General features: G+C 36.5%; 1 non-coding gene across 1 annotated transcript; it reads right to left on the bottom strand.

Annotated features, from left to right (window-relative positions):
• Positions 1-2,524: 2,524 nt before the first annotated feature.
• On the bottom strand, positions 2,525-2,688 carry LOC114226748 (U1 spliceosomal RNA). The gene has a single exon (XR_003612840.2). It is a non-coding gene; the product is annotated as a U1 spliceosomal RNA (small nuclear RNA).
• Positions 2,689-8,617: the final 5,929 nt, after the last annotated feature.

Raw genomic sequence — 8,617 nt, 5'->3', positions numbered from 1 at the left:
ACACAAACAGTCCATAGCCTTTGTTTAGTGAGGAGTCTTAATAAACATGAAAAAATTTGGTCTCTTAAAATAAACATCAGCTGTTCTATATTGAGTCCCCTTCATATTTTCTTTCCTTAATAGCATTTTTGCCAGATTTCATAACTTTTCCACAATTTTTGACTATTGGAACAGTCTAATTCTCGTGTTCAAGAATTAGTTCTTTGCCCTCACTGGTTTGGCTCAGTGGATAGAGCGTCAGCCTGTGGACTGAAGAGTCCCAGGTTCAATCCCAGTCAAAGACAGCTACCAGTCAAGGGCTTGATCCCCGGCTGGTCAGGGTGCATGCAGGAGGCAACCGATCCATGTGTCTCTCTACATTGATGTTTCTCTCTGTCTCTCCCCCTCCTTTCCACTCTTTCTAAAAAATCAATGAAAAATATCATCCTAGGATGAGGAATAATAACACACAAAAAAAGAATTACTTCTCTAAGTTTAAAACCTATATCTCGCATCCCATGCCAAGCCATTCTCCCTTTCCCCTCAAGAACACACTGATGCTGTGCATGAGGGGACTACTGTCTGACTGTCCTCCCTTGGGACCCAAGTGGAAGCACTTCTCTCTCCTACCACTTCCCTCCACCTTTCAGTGATAGCTATCTCTGGGGCTGTGAAGAAGGAAATAAAGAAGAAACAGCTTTATGGTGATTCAGAGAAGATTCCTAGGTGCACAAAGAGGCTCTAAGCTTGCTCTTAGCACTCTGAAGAGGACTCGACCTGCAGAAAGGCTATGTCATTCCATGCCCATGTGAACTGGTCTTTATTTATCCTGTTTTTGGTATCCATCCAAATACTGGTATTGGCTTCTTTGCCCAAAGGATAATGACCTCCTCCCCTTGCTGCTGTGGAGCCTTAAGCATTATCCCTTGTATTATTTTACTTAAGTCCTTGGAAAAATGTTTGCTAGAAACAATCTTTACTCCCAGTTCTATGAATTACATACAAGCTATTAGTTGTTACAGGTTGTTAATTCTAGAAATATATTGTGGGGGTTATTACACACAAAGTTCTGTACCCGCAGGGTTGAAGTTTCCTTTTTTAGTTCATCTTAATCTAAGGGGTGTGGAAACTAAATTGTTAAGGATAACGACAAATATTACAACCCCACTTCATGTCCTCTTCTTTGCTCCTTCTCTTTCATTATCTGCTATTTTCTCTTGTTCTTCATTGCTTTCTTCAAAATATCAGATTCCAGCTGATGCTCTATGCAAATCCCATGAAATCACTGGCAACCAAAACTATGCATGTGTGTGTGTTTTCGAGTTATTTCTTCTTCCTATAGATTTAAACTACTTTATCTGGATCATGGTATGTTGGACACAAAGGCAACTAAATACTAAATAATTTACTTCTATTTCTTTCAAAACACTAACATATTCTCTGGTGACTTGGGCAGCAGTGGTGATTATATTCGTAGGACTGTCTCCTTTGTCAAAACTGGCAGTAGCTTTTTTGACACCACTAAAAATGACATTGACAGTACAGAGTCCTTGGGGTGGTCCACATGTATTTTTTTAAGAAAAGAAATGTCACAGTACTGTGGAAACAATCATATTTTCTGGCACTTAAAATTATACCTCACCGTGCCAAGGTAAAAATAACTTGGGACAACAGTTATGACTTTGATTAAGAATACTGTGAGAAACATAGTAATATTGAAATTATACATTTTTAAGCTCTTCTACCTACTTCTCTCAGGCCAACTCCATAGGGTATAAATACCCAATCCATGAGCTGAGCGGGCATGAAACCTCTCACTTCTCTTTATGCTCCCTTCAAGTAGATAATTTTGGATTCACAATTGGTAACTTCTCTAAATGTCAGGCAACACAAAATTTTAGACAACTTTCAGAGCTACAGAGGGAAGGTGGGAATACACAAGTGGGAAGTGATAATTCAATAGTATTTGACTTAAGATTTTGAAGTCTGACTCTCACTTAACTACCAGCCAAGGAAGGCCAAAGGCCAGATGCTGGAAGAGGCATAGATATGAAAAATGAGAAGACATTTACTTATTTGCATTTATTTACCTGTGGGAAAAACCAGCTTATTTAACCAGTCTGGAGTTTGAGTTTATCTGACCATCATCTACATAACTAGAAGAGAAAACTGAATCTTATTTCTATACTTTAGCACTATTTTTACCAAAGTAAAACAAGAAGAATGCCTAGCCAGAGGGAGAAATTATGCTATGACCTGAAATACAAGCTGTGGAAAAAATAGGTTTATAGTTGTTCATATGGAAAATAATAAATAATTAATAAATAATAATACAAAAAGAAGCTATGTTTCATGTATTCACAACTGTAAACCTACTTTTGCCCCACCCTGCATACTAAGCCCTTGAAAATGGGCCCCACCCTCAAGTGTTGACCATGTTTTCCAATTGCCCTGCTAACTGCCCATGAAAAGCGTGCCTGCATACACACTGGGGAAGCCATGTTGAGCATGTGGCCATGGTTACGATAAACCTTTTATTTTTCCTTAGGGAAAAGCATGAATACAGTTCACTACTACCACAGATTATACAGTTGAGTTCCCTACATTTGGGGAAATTTCAGGGGTCAGTACATCAGAAATGCAATGTATTAGCTTCAACCTAGAAAAACCACATTTGTGATCATGGTATTTCCCTGGTCAGGTAAGTATCAATAAATCTTTTTTGTTTTTCACACTTGAAGTCATACCTTTTCCTTTTCTTTGGGACCGAAGAATGTCTAATAACCTCCCTTCCTCCCAAACCCTGGATCATGATGGCTAAATTTTCTAATATATTTTTAACTCATTTATCTTTTTTCATTTTCAATCTTCTTTTTATATTATGCATATCAGTATCAGATAGACTAGCTTTCCTAAACTTCATTCATTTTAACACTCCCATAATAAGAATCAAAGATGGCTCTTTGTTGTCCATCAAATCAAGGGCAGTCACTTTAGCTTGGTACTTTACATTTCAATTATCTCCCTATCCACTAGAATCCCTTTCCACTCGAATCTTCATCTTATCCCAAACATTTCAAGGCTTTTCCCACTTCCTCCCCCATAACACCTCAGCCTGGAGTGCCTCCCCATCCACTTTGATCCTTCCCACAAATGTATCTCAACTATGATAAACCAAAATTTTTTGATGACCCCCAGAGAGGCTGATATGCCTCTTATCCTCTCACCCCATTAAGAATCGTAGTTTTTGTTTATCCTACTAGCCAGGGATTTGTAAAGTTTTCGTTTTCTTGATTTGTATCATGAAAGCGAAAATCATTGATCTTTTTAAAATATAAAATTGTTATACTATTAAATATTCATTTTTTCAAATAACACCTTTCCTCTCCACTTTAAAGAATTTATATTCTTCCTCATTTAAAAATCACAACCATACTTAATTTTAGTCCTATGGTCCCCCATGGCAATATTACCCCAACCTTCCCTAAGTGTCATCTTTAACTATTCTTCTTTCTTTGAACTCCTATGGCACTTACAAGTGACACATGTTTATTTATTTCTTGTGTATTACTTCCTATTCTTCAATAAATTGGATAAGCTTCTTGAGAATAGTAGGCATATCATATTTCTTAATATTTCTTTCTAGCCTAATGACAGGCATATGATACATATTTAAGTTCCTATTATCAATCCATTCTGCTCAATAATCAGAAATTTCTCTGATCATAGTTTGTCTGTCTGAATTATAGTTGCTTTCCAGTATTTATAAAAAAAACAAACTTGCTGATAATCCATGTATTTATAAAAGAAAATTATTGTCTCCAGTCTCTGGGCAAATTTTGTACACATGTAAAAATACTCAGAAAAATAACATTAGGGATAAATGAGCTCTATGTTTCTGAGTTGAATGAGGTTTTCAAGGTAATCACAACCATATTATTTGCAACCAGTCCTCTCAATGCCTAACATTTTCTGGGAATCTGTGGATGGTTTACTCATTAATCTGTTGCTTATAATGTATCCCAATGTGTTTTCCCTCCACTAATCTATCCCTTCACAAATTATCCCTTGTTCAGGGAAATAAAATGTATGAGAAATACTTTCCACTCATCTCGCCAATCCTGTTAAGAAACATTCCATTTATTCTTCCAAAGCTAATATTTACCTTTTCTAATATACATGATTTCTATTTAAAGTCTGATATTTTAGAAGTTTTTATTTACCAATTTAAAAGCAATGTTTTGCCCATGTACATAAGTATTCACCAACATTTGTTTCACCAAACTCTGTATCAAAAATGATTATGAAACTAATCACTGAAATACAGATAGAAGAAATAAACTCTATCTTAGCATTCACCTAGAGTACTCTGCATTTTTATAGGTATGTGGAAAATTCTACATAAAGAATGCTAGCTTTGTTTGCTGAATAAAGTTTGGTAATATATTCAGAAATAGTCTGCTATCCTTGGTTTAAAGCACTCAAGGAAAAACAAACGCCTCCTGGAACTCGATTTACTCAAATGAGTTTTGAAAAAGAAAAAAAGTAAAAAAATTATTTTATTTCTTGATAATTCGAGCACACTTACTACACATTCACTTGTTCTTTCATAGAGTACCAGGTTGAACTCATATATGTGTAATAATCTTCCAAGGTAAAGAATGTTTTAAAGCATTTTCTTGATTTGGGCTATTGGCTCACCCACTATCCAGGGAAAATGAGGTGGAATATTTTCAAATATGCCCTTCTCAATTTCTCTTCACAACTCTCTTTCCTGCCAAAATCTTGTTTTCACAGTTGTATTTTTGTTACTGATGCTCACTCTGTGTGGGCCCTCTCTAATAAGGAATCTGGGAAACACTCTGATTGATTTACTCTTACTGTGATCCGAGACTTGGGAATTTGAAGGGCTCATATCCGAGATTATGGGCTGGAAACAGAACACTGGTGCTTTGTGACTGGGGAATGGAACAGATGCCTATCGCAGTGCACTTATGGCTGCATTGTCAGATTAGTCAGTGAAACAATTTGTTCTTTTTAATGAATTAATTGACGCTTAGCTAAAATAGTAAACCACAGTCTTGAACTGAGAGGGTAAGTGGTGACGTGAATAAGGATACCCTAAATTATTTACAGAAAAATGTAGAGTGGCGTCATGCTCAGTATGCATCCGGGAAAATATAAACCTAATGTCAGCTGGCTCAGCCATTGCACAGATTGGTTTCCAAGTGGATGATATTGCTGCTTTTAATTTATTATTCAGATATACTATATAAGCGAAGGTTTAAGTGGAATAACTTCTAAAATGTATTGTATTGAACTAGATTCAAAATTTGAAAAAACTCAATTAAAAAAAAAACTGGTACATTGAAAATTTAAAACAATAAACACAAACTCCTAGAAATTATGGATTTAGCTTAACACTGTCATTAACACATCCCTTTGGAATATATCAGAGAAGTATAATTCTCACGTTGCTACAGTAGTTCTGCAATCCTAGAGAACAAACAAGGAATCAAGTTAAAATTAGTAACAGAGCAATAGATTTATTAAAGGAATTGTTGTAGACAAATGAAAGCAAAACAAATTTGTTTAAAGTTTGCATTGAAAAAATGAACCACGAAGGCTTTCTTTATCTTATTTCATAATATCATCCAAGTCAGAGGCTATGTGAATACAGACATAACTAAGTTAGGATTTGGATGGTAACAGCAATAGCCACAACAACAATCAATCTTTCATATAAGTTGTTAAGGGCAGGCACTGAAAACTTAGCATGTACTACCTTCTTCAGTCTTCACAATGATCCTAAAAGGTAGTGTACTACTTCACTTGTGCTGCTGTAACAAATTACCAAACTATGGAGGTTTAAACAACAGAAATGTATTCTCTCACAATTCTAGGGTCTAGAAGCCAAAATCCATTAGAGGGACACTATCTTTGGGGGTTCTTGTGGATGATCTGGGGGTTCTTGCGGTGAATCTCCTCTTTGGCTCCCCCAGCTTTTTCTGGTGGTTGTTGTCAGTCCTTCACTTGTGACTTGCATTGCTCTAGTCTCTATCTACATAATCACAGTGCCTCCTCTTCTCCTGTCTATGTCTCCTCTCTTTGTCTCTTATAAGGATACTTATCACTACATTTAGAGCTCATCTGCATATTCCAGGAAGATTTCCTCATTTTAAGATCTTTAGCTTAATAACATCTTTTCCAAATTAAAGTAACATTCACAAGTTCCAAGGATTAGTACGTGGAGAAATCTTTTGGAGGACACCATTCAACCCACTACAGGTAGGTAATAGTACTATATCCATTTTATAAATGAAGAAAATGAAACACACTAGCTAACACTTACTGGACTACATGCTATACATTATACAAACTGTTTTTTATACACTGTGCTATCTACTTAATGTTGATAAACATTCCATGAGCTAGGTACAATTATTATTATTGGCATTTGAAAGATAGTGAAAGATGGCCTGAGAGAATTTGCTCACTATCACACAGTTTATAAATGACAAAGCCAGGATTCAAAAGCAGGACTGTGTGATTTCAGAGTCTGCACACTGAAATACTAAGGAACCATATTCCTCAAACTTCCACCACTTAGAAGGATCAAGGTGGTGGAGACCTCACAGGGTGTTGAGATAAAGTAGTAGGCTTCAAATTACTACCTTTTGGAATTAATTTCCTTATGCATAAAATGGGAGTATCCTATATAATAAAAGGCTAATATGCAAATCAACAGAATGGTGGAATGACAGGTTGCTATGACATGCACTGACCACCAGGGGGAAGATGCTCAATGCAGGGGCTGCCTTCTGGTGGTCAGTGTGCTCCCACAGGGGGAGCGCTGCTCAGCCAGAAGCCGGGCTCACGGCTGGTGAGTGCAGTGGTGGTGGCAAGAGCCTCTCCCGCCTCCAAGGTAACGCAAAAGATGTCCCACTGCTCCAGACTGTGAGAGGGCACAGGCCGGGCTGAGGGACCCCTGCCCCCCCTCCCCAAGTGCATGCATTTCATGAACTGGGCTTCTAGTTAATTATAATAATTTATGTATCTCACAAGTTACCTCTTTCAGCCCCATGGATGCTGGAAGTTTAAATCAATGTTATTTAGGAGTTACTTAAATATAATAGACTACACCCATTTAAATTGAACACATTGTTCAATTCAATGTGTTTTGAAAGTTATATGAACTTGTGAATATACTCCCACTATCAAAATGCGAAAAATGTCCATTACTCTAAAAAGATGGTTTGCCTCTATCTGAAATGTATCTATCCCTTCTCCATTTCTGGCTCCAGTCAACTACAAACCAGCTTACATATTTTATAAAAATGCAATCGTGCACTATTCACTCTTCTGTGTCCCTTCTTTCTCTCAGCATAAAGTTTTCAAGGTTCATCCATGTTGCTGCATGCATATAAAAAACCACACTTTTTTATTGATGAATAATATTCTATTGTATGTGTATAACACATTTTGTTGATACATTTATCTGTTGATGGACGTTGGGAGTATTTCAAGTTGTTGACTATTGTGAATAAAGCAGCTATAAACATTGTTTACAAATGTTTGTAAAACACATGTTTCTACTTCTCTTGGATAAATATCTAGGGGTGGAATGTTATCTTGACAGACATAGGTTTAAATATTTAAGTAACTGCCAAACAGTTTTTCAAATCCATTGCACTAACTTACATTCTGACCTACATTGTTGAACTTGGTGCTTCTGGGAAGCATGAATTGACATTTAAGATATTAAAGTAGTTCAGGTAGAAGATGGTAAAGGCAAAAAATGTGGTAATATAAAGGATGGAGGATTTATCTTTAAGAAGGAGAAAAACATGTATGAGACCTAATGAATTACTGTTTATTGAATGTATGCAGTGAGGAATGAGTCAAGAATAACTCCTAGTTTGTCAATAAAGCTAGTGGTCTCAATTTGAGCTTAAATTGTATTTGTATTTAAAAAATATATATTTTTATTGATTTCAGAGAGGAAGGGAGAGGGAGAGATAGAAACATCAATGATGAGAGAAAATCATTGATCGGCTGCTTCCTGCAATGCCCCACACTGGAGATCGAATTGCAACCCGGGCACGTGCCCTGACCAGTAATCGAACCGTGACCTCTTGATTCATAAGTCAACACTCAACCACTGTGTCAGGCAAGATGGGCTGTATGTAGCTTTAAGAGAAGTCTATGATTGTCTGGTGGGCAAGATAACTCACAAGAATTCTGTTTGGGTGAGAGATACAGGAGCCTCTTTGGAGTTAGAGAGTCATAAGGGAAGTGTACAGCAGTCAGACTCACAGACTTGATTCACTGACATAGACTTAGTTATGAGAGGGAGGGATACAGTTTATTTTCTGTCTCAGATTTATCTATGAATTTAGACTATTTATCTTTCCTTTAGACTATTCTATAGGTTCTAGGGAGAAAAATCATTTAAGTAAAAACACCTTTACATTGAGAGAGGAAAAATATATACAGGGGTGGAGAAAAGTTTGTTTACAGTTGTTTGTATGAAAAATAATACATAATAATACAAGAATAAACTCTATGTTTCGTGCCTGAGCTCTAAACTATAAATTTCTTGAAGAGATTCTAGGAGACATGACTGAAAGCAACAGAA

This window comes from Eptesicus fuscus, chromosome 14 (assembly GCF_027574615.1).
Source record: "Eptesicus fuscus isolate TK198812 chromosome 14, DD_ASM_mEF_20220401, whole genome shotgun sequence".
NCBI classification, from domain to species: Eukaryota; Metazoa; Chordata; class Mammalia; order Chiroptera; family Vespertilionidae; genus Eptesicus; species Eptesicus fuscus.
Note: the sequence above shows the minus strand (reverse complement) of the source record. Positions and strands in the feature narration are given on the sequence as shown.